Source organism: Echinops telfairi, unplaced genomic scaffold (genome assembly GCF_000313985.2).
Source record: "Echinops telfairi isolate 266 unplaced genomic scaffold, ASM31398v2 ScPeMD7_6;HRSCAF=24_1, whole genome shotgun sequence".
NCBI classification, from domain to species: domain Eukaryota; kingdom Metazoa; phylum Chordata; class Mammalia; order Afrosoricida; family Tenrecidae; genus Echinops; species Echinops telfairi.
Genome location: NW_022103903.1, coordinates 15,377,706 through 15,389,382, shown reverse-complemented (window position 1 = coordinate 15,389,382; position 11,677 = coordinate 15,377,706).

The window sequence follows — 11,677 nt, the reverse complement described above, 5'->3', positions numbered from 1 at the left end:
GTTTCATGAGTCTGAAGAGGACTTTATACAGTGGTATTGGACATATGGGCTAATATCGTACTTATGGACTTGATCTAGACTGTGCTGGGATGTTTTCTTAATGTAGAGTTGCTCTTGTATATAAAGCTCTTTCTTATACATATATGAGTCTCTATGAATTTATTTCTCTAGTTACCCAGACTAACACAAACTTCAACTTGGACTAGCACAGGAGTAATTTATGCTCTCTTATGGAACTGCCCCAAATGTCAGACCTTCATTGGCTGATGGGGTACTACTCAAAATGTGAAGAGACACTGTCAACCATCCATTAATAATGAGAACTAGACTGTACAAAGTATGAAGTAAGAAACATTAGAAGTTGTTAAATATGAAATTGAATTCATAAAGACTGATGTCGTAGGTATTGTGAGCTAAAATGGACTGCTATTGACAACTTTTAATCCAACAATCATAAAATATAGTCTACTAAGAATGATAAATGCAAGAGGAATGATGTCTCTTGCATCAAGGAAAAGATCATTACATTTTTTTGGAGTACAATACGACTGTTACTGTCTATATGCTGCTGTTAAGTTACTCAAAGTTTACAATTAGAAAGTAATGTTTAAGAGGTTTTGCCATTGTTTTAGTCTATTAAAGCATGATTTTGTAAATGTCAACCAGGAATGTTCTTCTTGTAAGATCATCCGTATGATAGTCTAGGGAAGGGCTGTGAAAAAGGTCTGTGAAAAGCTGCTGTGCTTTGGCGAATGTGTCCGAATGCGCCCTTTATTCTAAATGGAATCCCTAAGAGTGTAAACGGTTAATGATCTGCTAGCAAAAGGGCTGGAGACTTAAGTTCACTTAGAGTTTCCTCAGAAGAAAGTACGGGTGATCTACTTCTTAGAAGCCCCAAACTAAACTCACTGCCATTAAATTGATTCCGATTCATTGCAACCCTATAGGACAAGGTGACATTGCCACTGTGGGTTTCCAAGACTGTAACTCTTCACAGAAGTGGAAAGCCCCATCACTCCCCCATGGAGCTGACCTTGGAACTGACCCCCATGGAACTGATCTTGCACTTCGCAGCCCAACGTGTAAGCACTGACTTACCAGGGCCGTTGAAAATCCTGTGGAACACGGTTTTTCTCTGGTACATGTCATCTGTGTCAGAATTCACTTGATAACATTTTAAAAAATTATTTGGGGGGAAAATACCCCAGTATTATTAAAGAAATAGTAGTGACTAATAGTAACACAATAGGGATGCGTGTGTTTTAAATTAAGAAATCAGTTGTCTCATTCCATAAAGTAAAGCATTGTTAAAAGGTGAGTTAAATCTGTGTCTTAGCTAAGAGGCTTACAGACTTACAGTTTGCATTTGTATGGAACATAAGATGCTGTTTTTCTCCTTTTGGTGCAATATAATGTGCTGCCCTTCTGAACCCTGCTTGTTCCAGTGTTATGGATGTATTTTGTTTGAGATAAGGAGTATAAAACAATATGAAGAACAGAGAAGATGCTTAGATTTACTCATCACCTCATAATGAAAAAAAAACCATTTTTAGTATAGACATAGCTTGGTACTTATTAGTATATAAATACATGAAAATAATGGTGCTTACTTTGCAATTTAACTATTAAATTTTAATGAAATTGTTCTACTAGAGTGCACACTCCTGTTGATAAGGGGGATAGGATTTTTCTGAAGACAACAAATATTCCCATAGCAAGTCAAACTGGAATGCATTCATGCATAGCAGAGCATTTCTTGTGGTCAGGTCTGGATCTGGCAAGAAAGGGAGGACCAGGAGGTAGAGAGTTTCTGAGGATAGCAAAGCGGAGTGAATTATTCTCAGCTAGCACAACTATATCCTGAGTATTTCTCACCTGAATTGTAACCTCTTAACCTTCATAGTAAATCCCATAATCATGAACATTGCCTATGAATATTATTAGCCCAAAAGTTCATGGTTCAAACCTTTCCAGAGGAAACTCAGAGTGTAGTTCTACTCTAAGCACATAGGAGTCATGAGTGGGAATAGAATCGATGGAAACTGATTTGATTATTATTGTTGTTGCTGCTGTTGTTGTTGTTTCTTATTCTAAATTGTACATACTTCCCCAGTGCTATAGCATTTCTTATAGAGCTATTTATATGGCTGAATATTTAACTATGAACAGAAAACTTAATAAGGAATTGTGGCTGTTATATTATTGTGATTGCAATGAATTAAACAAACTGTATAATTTGTTTAATGTAAAACTGATTTCTGCTGATTAATTCAAACTATAAAGTAAAAAAATAATGCTACAAAATCAAAGAAACTTTATTAAACAGAAATATCAAAGGTGAAATTATTTTTTCTTAATATATCCTCTATCTAGATATATACATTTCTGAAGTCAATATTTCCATCTCTCTACCCATTCTCTTCTGTGCTCTCCAATTTAAATAACCTCAAATCAACAGCTTTGACACCCTCCAAAGACTCAACTCGTGTTCCTTTTCAATGGTCTTTGAGTTTTGAGAACTAAACGTAAGTCTTAGGGCACACAATCAGGGCTGTAGGATAAATGAGGTAAGATTTCTAAACAAAATTCTCAAACGACTGCCTTGCTAAACTTGAAGAATGAGTAAAACATATTGTGGTGTGGGGTGGGGGGGTGGGGGGTGGAATCTGCTCAACTTGACTGTTTTTCTGACTAATGCAGTTTTCCATTTTCTTAAAACTTCCTCATAATTATCTCTGTGATAATCTTATGTATTGGAGATAAACCTATCAAGATTAATCCTCAGGAAGCCCCTAAACAGTTACTATAACCTTCTGAATTGACTTCTCTATCTTGAATTTCGGCTGCCCAACATATACCCTTGGAATTTTTCGTCAAATATTGGTCCTGGGTTTTGAAGGCACCCTCATGAGACCAAGACATGCATATTGCTAAGAGAACTTGTCTGCAGTCACCACTGGCCTGAGAGACTTAGCTACACACCGTTTACTTGGAATAAACCCGGACGTGTGTGAATGGGAACTCTAGTCAGCAATACATTTTGGTTGGACCTCATCTTTGAAAGTATAAACATTGACTTAGCACAATAGACATTTGCCCCCAGACAATCTAGGCTCCAGAAGAAGGTTGCTAAACATTGATAAACACAAGCCAGCTCATAGTCAATCTGATTCTATGAATTCCATCTGGAAGTCCATAAGTATTGTTTCCAAAAAAAAAATGTAGCTAGCAGGTCTTTGGAGTTTCAGAGATCAAGCTGATCTCCAGCTTCATTTATATCATCAAGACTATATTTCCCAAATGCTGTTGCCTCCTTTTGTTCTAATTTTTGCAGTCCACCGCCAATAATTATCAATCCATATTGACAGTGTATTGATCAACTTCAGATGAGATCGGTAAACTTCTTCATTTCTGCATCACTAGCTTTCTGGTTGGTGCATACATTTAAATGATTGTTGTATTGATTGATTCCCTTGTAAGAATACAGTTATTATCCTATCATAAACAGTGTTGCAGTTCAAGTTAGATCTTGAAGCATCCTTGGAGAGGATGAACACAACGTCAGTGAGTTTGGTTTGGTTGTAGGACTCGACAGGGCTGAACATACACTCCTTGAAAAAGTCACTGCCCTTGACTCCCATCCTTTTCCAGGTCCTTTGCTGGTTTATATTCATCTATGCCAGAGGTTCCCAACCTGTGGGTCACTACCCCTTTGGAGGTCAAACGACCCTTTTACAGGGGTCACCCAATTCATAATAATAGCAAAATTGCAGTTATGAAGTAGGAAGGAAAATAATTTCATGGTTGGGGGTCACCACAACACGAGGGGCTGCATGAAAGGGTCATGGCATTAGGTTGAGAACCCCTGCTTTATGCGGACTTGACATAGAATGGGTCCAAGGCTACCTTTTGCTCTCGTTCTGTGTTCTCCCTTTCAGTGGCCCCATTTTTATCACCCCTTCAATAACCACCAATGCAATGACCGCAAGTACTCATGCCTAACTCTCATCACACCTCTACTATTTTCATATCTCTAATTGAATGATCCAAAGGCCCACAATTACGTGATGGTGACATAAGATATGTCTTCATCATGTATAATTTTATTTGAGAATTTCTTATATCAGTGAATAGTCAACTTTATTTTAATATTTTTAAACATAAATACTTTGATTTTTTTCTTTCCTATATGATACAACAAAAATGAGTGAAAAATGTAGCTAATACCACCTCATTAAACACCTTTAATCAATTTATCTTCTTATCTTCCAATAACATATTACAAGCTACCATCATCTACCACATTACCTAAATAATTTACTCAATTCCTTTTACTTCTTTTCAATTTATTTTCTACAACATGACTTAATAGTTTCTTAATGCAAACCTTACCATGTTGTTCCTCTTCCTAAAAATATCCAAATTCTTTCATTGCTAACAGATCAAATATTAAGTCCTCATCAGTTTCTACCAAACTCTAGAGAGATCTTGTCATGGTCTATTTTTAAACTTATTTCTCATAAATTCTCCTCTATAAATCAGCCGGACCCTCCTTCAGTTCTTTGAATATTCTTTATTCTTTCTCATATCTTGTTTTTTTAAAATCATTTTATTAGGGGCTCATACAACTTTTATCACAATCCATACATACCTCAATTGTGTAAAGCACATTTGTACATTCATTGCCCTCATCATTCTCAAAACATTTCCTCTCCACTTAAGCCCCCAGCATCAGGTCCTCATTTATTCCCCTGCCTCCCCGCTCCCCCCTCCCTCATGAGCCCTTGATAATTTATAAATTATTATTTTGTCGTATCTTGCCCTGTCCGATGTCTCCCTTTACCCACTTTTCTGTTGTCCGTCCCCCAGGGAGGAGGTCACATATAGTTCCTTGTCATCGGTTCCCTCTTTCCAACCCATTCTCCCTCTGCCCTCCCAGTATCGCCACTCACTCCACTGGTCCTGAAGGGATCATGGTTTTTCAGATATTCTTTTCTATTCTTGAATGCTGTTCACGTTCTCACCTGGTTGGCCTTGGTTATCTCGATAGGGAACCCTGCCCTAATTCTGTCACACCTGCTCCTGTTATATTTTGTCACCCCTCCTTCTTACTGTTTTTGTAGCAACCCCCATTCAACACACACAGGTTATCGGTATCTTCTGAATTCAAAAATAGGTTCTGCCTTCATTATAATAAGTATATTATTTTCTGCATAGTTGTTATATTTTGGCACGGTGTTTGGCAAATTCTAGGCAGTTAAAGATTTGTTGCTTGAGTGCTTACCTGTAGACAGTATGGGAATTACTCTGTCAGTCACTGAGATTTTTCCATCATATACTGCTGGATGTTGGAAAACCTAGAAGATCTAAGAAATATTTCTTGCTAATCAGATGTCAGAATGATATAATATAGTGGCCTAATAATTACCATAAATATATTACAGGAAACAGATTGCTGTCAACATAGGATTACACTGACTTTTGAATAGTTCTAATTTAAGTTATAATAGAGAAATTAAGGTGGTCAATGTAAAATCCAAATCATATTTTATTTCCATTTAGTAAAGAATATATGGTACTGTATTTCCATAGTCTCTGGATGTAATGTATACTAGTTTCACTAGTATGTAGTAGTATTCTCTACTTAATATCTAGGTTTGGATATCCATAACAATGGCTACAGAGACCTCAAAGACAAAATTAATGATTAGAGGGCGTATTAAAGAAGTTAACAATTTGCAATGCCAGGGAGAGATGCTCAGGGTTGGGTTGTTGATTGGGAAATGTCACAAAATTCTTTCAGGTGGGCTAATAAATGCCCCAAATGCACACCCACCATTCTTCTGGAATGAGATCCCTCCTTCTTCTCAGAGTATTCACATTATACCCAGCAGGTGACACTTCTGGGAATCCTGCTCACAATTACCCACAGGTGAATCCTCCTAGTATCTTCCCCCAAGTTCCTGCAAGATCCATGCAGGAAACTATAATTGGGTGGGAGTTAGAGAATTTGTCTAGAAAAGCCACATTAAATGAGGCACTGCCTCTGCCTCTTCTATATTTAATACTGATATATTTCATATGACTATATTTAATACTGAAAGGCTTGGAAATACCTAAAATATATATCCAGAATCGTTGGTGTTTGTATGCATGTGTGTTCATAGGCATCTCTATGTGGTTTATTAAATCATCTTTGGCTTCTACTCCTTAATTGCTTTGTTTTCAAGAGAAATGGGAGCTAGAAATCCCTTAAACATTGTTGAACACACATAACTAAATCCTTTTGGAACCAGCTGAGCTTCAGGGGTCACTGATGCTGTTATGTGGGTAAGAACAAGCACTGATTGTGTTTGACAGGCCATCTGTTACACCTCCCGTGTCCTGGGAGCCTCATTTCCTGTTTAGACACATCAACAAAATCCAGCACATGTGCAATGTTTTCAAGAAATTAGCTTTCCTTCTAGATGAAATAATCAGGGAGTGCTAGAATAACCAATGGCATTAAAGTAATTTAAAACAAAGTTTATTATTTATACCTATTTTTCCCCCCTTCCCCTTCTTTTAGTCTTACTGGGAATGCCAGTTTCCTGTAAGTATTTATGCCTGACAAACAACCATGTGACATGAAGCAATAACCATTTTATCATATTTATAATTTTTGCAAGTCAGGAATTTGGATAGAGGTTAGAAAATGCCATACATTTCTTTTTACAATGATTAGGGGTCTTAAAAATTATGGATGAGCCAGCTGGAAGAAATTGGATATTTCTGGAACTTTTAAATGGGTTTCTTGGTTTCCCTAAACATTAGACTAGTAGGATTGTGATGTCCATGATGTTTCTTAATTCACATAGTTTTTTTTTCCTTTTTGCATCTTCAAGTTTTTTAACAAGCTTTGTCTCAACCTACGCCTGCATATCTTCAATATTGTGTTTATAAGGTGATAGAACAAAATTACAAAAGAGAGCAAGTTTTTTTCATGCTTTAAATCAAAATAAATAAAATTTCATTGGTTTACTCCAAACAGAATTCAATAAATATTTATTGAGTGCCTATTATATGTCAAAAATAATACCAAGTCCTGGAGATATTGTGATAAGCATAACATAAACCAATCACAAAAGAGCTTGAATTCTAGAAAGAAAGTTAGACAAAATTAGAAAAATAAACAATGAATATCTTACTGTGTAATCATCAAATGCTGTATCAGGTGTGATAATTAGGTTTTAGGTCAACTTGGCTGTTCTGAAATAAAACCCAAACCAAACTCACTGTCAGCTCTGACTCAGAGCCCATGTGGTATACTAATGGATATGCAGGGGCCTATTAACCACAAGGTCAGTAAACACACTCGCAGCTCGCTCTGTAGGAGAAAGCATGAGGTTTTCTGCTCCCATAAAGTTTTTCGGCCTCAGAAACCACAGATCAGTTCTACTTTGTTCTACAGGGTCCCTGGGAGTAGCTGGGCCAAAATCTTTAACAGTTTGGCAAAAAGGTCTATCCCATAAGGTACAGGTTAAAACCTGGTGAAATCACCTTGGAGGTGTGGCCTCTTTTATGTCTATGACTAGAGTTATGGGAACTCACTCTCTTTTTCTTCCTGCAGGCCTTGATCCTGTGTCTAGTTTCTTGGATCTTGGGCAGATAGCCTACCGTATGGTATATCAACACTGATAGCTGCCTGCCAGTGGCCTGCCATTTTGCATGTCAACTCTGGATCTTCTTGACTTGCCAGCCTCCTGGTTTATCCTCCTACTTCCTGATTCATCTAGCAGCAGCTGTGTGAGTCAAGGCAGACCTCCTCTTGAGCATCTGATCCATGGACTTGAGTTGGACTGTACTCATCTGCACTATCACTGGGTGGGCAGCTCTCTTGATGCCAATTTCGCTCTTATACATATATATGTGTCACTGGTTTTAGAAAATCCATAGGGGGTGTTTCTAATATAGAGGGAATGATGAAAAGACATTTTGTTAACTTGCTGTTTGAGATAAAATATTAAAGGAAGAAGGTAGCAATTAGGTCTGAATATTGATAACCATTTAGAAATATGAAAATTTTAAAGTAGGCAGATAAGTTATTTATAATCTAAACAAAGTTAAAGTTATTTCTGAGATCTGCTTTTAGATTTTTAAATATAAATTCTACCATCCTAATTTAAATTTATACAAATAGCTAAGAGAAATCAAGCTATCTAAAATGATGCAGATGAAATAAGTAAGAAATCAAACAATAAGGGCATCTTGAAGCTTACTTTATATCTTTCCAAATAACAAAGGAAATAAAAATTCTATAATTAAATTAAGAACAAGATGCATATGTACATAGTAATGACACCTAAACAAATTTTATTTATCCTGTGTCAGAAATATTTATCTGCAACTGATGTCATTTTAAGTATTGATTTTCATTTGAAGGTCAAGTAATTCCAATTTCTGAAACTAACATGTTTTATATAAGATTGATAATTTTTTTAAAGTATAGATAATTTTTTCAAGAAAAAATGCCAGTATTTAATGCACTATTTTCTTCTTTGTTCCCTTACTTCCTTCTGCCTTTTCTTTATCTTTATGCACAGACATACATGGGTGCATGCGTGCACACACACACACACACACACACACATAATTTTTACTTTCCTTGGAAGATGAGAACAGTTAAGTGTTGGATGACTAGCCCACCCAGTAGCTCTTGGGAGACAGGTCAGGTGATCTACTTCCACAAGGTCACAGCCTGAAAATGCTGTGGGCCAAACCCACTGTGCATACATAGGTCATCATAATACAAAGGGGGACCGGTAATAACTAACAACAACAGCAACCAAGCAGACCCTGTTGTCAAGTCAATTCTGATGCAAACTGCTCTTACTGGACAGGGTAGAACTGCCCCTGTGAGTCTTTGAGACTGCAATGTTTTATGGGAGTAGAAAACCTCAGCTTTCGCCAAGTGGTTTTATGTGACTGACCTCGTGGTTAGCAGCTCAATGTGTGATTACTACACCACCAGGGCTCCTATAACAGTGTCACTCCAAGTTTAAGAATCACAAGAAATTTTTTATGCAGTATTTCCCAGTATGCCATAAATTTCATGCTGAATGGACAAGGTTGGTTTCATGCCTACTCAATGGCAGCGATACTGGCTTTTTTGTTTGTGTTTTTAAGTTATATATGACGTTTCATGACTTGGCTTCCCAAATTTAGCTTCTGAAAATAGAAATATCCACTATTGTCCTGCCAATTGTGACTCATAGTGACCCTCTAGCACAGAGCAGAACTCCATAGGCAGTAGATTTGCTCCATAGGGTCTCATGCTGTCACCTATACAGATGCAGACTATAAGGTTTTCTCTCATAGAGAAAGTGCTGGGTTCAAATTGCCCTTAGCAGCCTATTATTTCACAACTACACAACCAGGGCTACTTAAAATAAAGTTAATCACACATTCATTGAATGGGTTCTGACTTATCAGGATCCTATGGATAGGATACCTACCCGGTGCTCAACCCACTGTGCCAACAGCTACCCTGCAGAAAGAAATAAAGGCTTACTACTTGCTCATCGGATACAACCATCAGTTAACTTTCACTCAGGTCAATGTGACTAGCAGTAGGAAGCACAGGTTTGAGTTCCCGATCAGAAATAGTGTATAGCATTTTCCTAGTACACTATTTTTCTCATATACTAGAATTTTAATCTTGCCTAACATCTATTCTTGCAGCATTGCTACTTAGGAATGCACATATTACATGGCTTAATATTTGGTAGACCAAAATATAAATTGAGTAGTAATAATTAAATTGGTTTTCCTACTTTTGGAGTCTTCAGCATATCTTGTGCCACATAACACTTAAGATACTTGGGTAATATTATCTTGTGTAGGCTGTATGTTTGAAAACTAGAATCAATAGTAATAGTGAAATGGGTTGTAAACAAACCTAGAAGTATCAAATTTTTTAAAAATCACCTAATATTCCAATCCCCCAATATAATAATTATTCACTTTTAAGGACTACGCTATGTGTGCACTGCTTATGCATGACCCTCAAATCAAATTTTAATCCATTGTGACCCTACAAGACAGAGTAGAATTGCTCTCTAGGGCTTCTAAGGGTGTAGATCTTTACAAGAACTTTTAGCCTCAACTGTCTCCCTTGGTGTGTCTGGTGGGTTTGAACTATAGGCCTTGTGGATGGTATTCCAATGCTTAACCCACTACACCATCTTTATATCATTCTTAATGCTCATTATATGCTTAATAAGTACTATCTGTATTTGAACGTGGGATGCATATAAATAATAGTTACAATTCATTATTAAAATATGGTGATATTAATATTTTAACATTAATAGCTTAGGTCTTTTGTAAACATTTGTATTACAGAGTTTAACTGAAATTTAAAACAAATGCAATGATACATGCTTTGCAATACTTTACAAGTTGTTATTCTTTGACAGGAACTCACACTTTCTCATCCTATTTGTATGATGCCATTTTAATTACATGTCATTGTCAAAGCAAGGTTGAGTGAAGTGAGTGATTATGCCTACATGAACATTTGGCAGAAAGGAATTTTCAATTTAATATGACTCATTCAGACACGAAACATTGCATTCTTAGGGAAGTACTCTATTTTTGTCAACTTGTCATTCATGCTAATCCCTGATTCATCACAGGGATTTTCTTGAGAAATCACTAAGAAAACAAAATAAAACTTGTCTGTTCAGATGCCAATAATTTAATGTACAGAAATATGCAGAAATAAAGACTGGTCTTTGATAGTCACTGAAAAGTATGAACTGATTTGTGCATCATATTATCTTGGTATATTCCTAGTTACAAGACATAATTCTGAGAAAATGGGAATAAAAGAAAGTTACAATATGATGGTGAGAAAATAAGAATAAAAGAAATTCAAGAGATCGTCCAGTGTGGGAGGGGAGGTGACCTACCACACCACACCCAGAGGGAAGCTGGGACAAAGGAAGGAGAAGGAAAGGAGCGGAGCACAACTGGGCCCACCAAACTCAGAGGATGATGGCCCAGCTCCGGGGACCCAGTGTACAGAGTGGACCGTGTGGCTGCCCCCACAGCGAGATGCAACGTCCTGCGCTGACCCATGGCCCTGCACGGGACAGCACCAGAGACACAGTGTTGAATGGGCTACTGAGCTGACCCCACCACACTGAGTCAAAACACTGGGGCGTGCAATGGAGCGGCAGGGAAGCAGAGCAAGGAGGTCCCAAGGGAAGACAAACGATGGACTCTGGGGCCACGACGTGGCACCCCATTAGACTCATCCAGAAAACGCTCCTAACGGTCAACACACAGACATTGATCTGCTAACAGGCTTTTTTTGGTTTGTTTTCTTCCTCTTTTCGTTTTTCTTTTTTTTTTTTAAGCCTGTTTGGGTTTTTTTTTCCCTTTTTCCCCTTCTCTTAAATTTTGTACGTCAGTGGTTTTTTTGTTTGTGGGCTTGTCAGTCGCCTGCTTCTTATGAGCCGCTTTGGCTCTGTGCTGTCAAAGCCAATCCCAATTTTATTCACACATTGTTATGTCTGTACACCCACATAGATAAGAGAAGTTGGACCAAAAAAAATATGAGAAGAAAATAAAGGGACCAATGGCCCCGGAGGGACATGGGAGTGTGGGAGGTAGGGGAAGGGAGGAGGGTTGG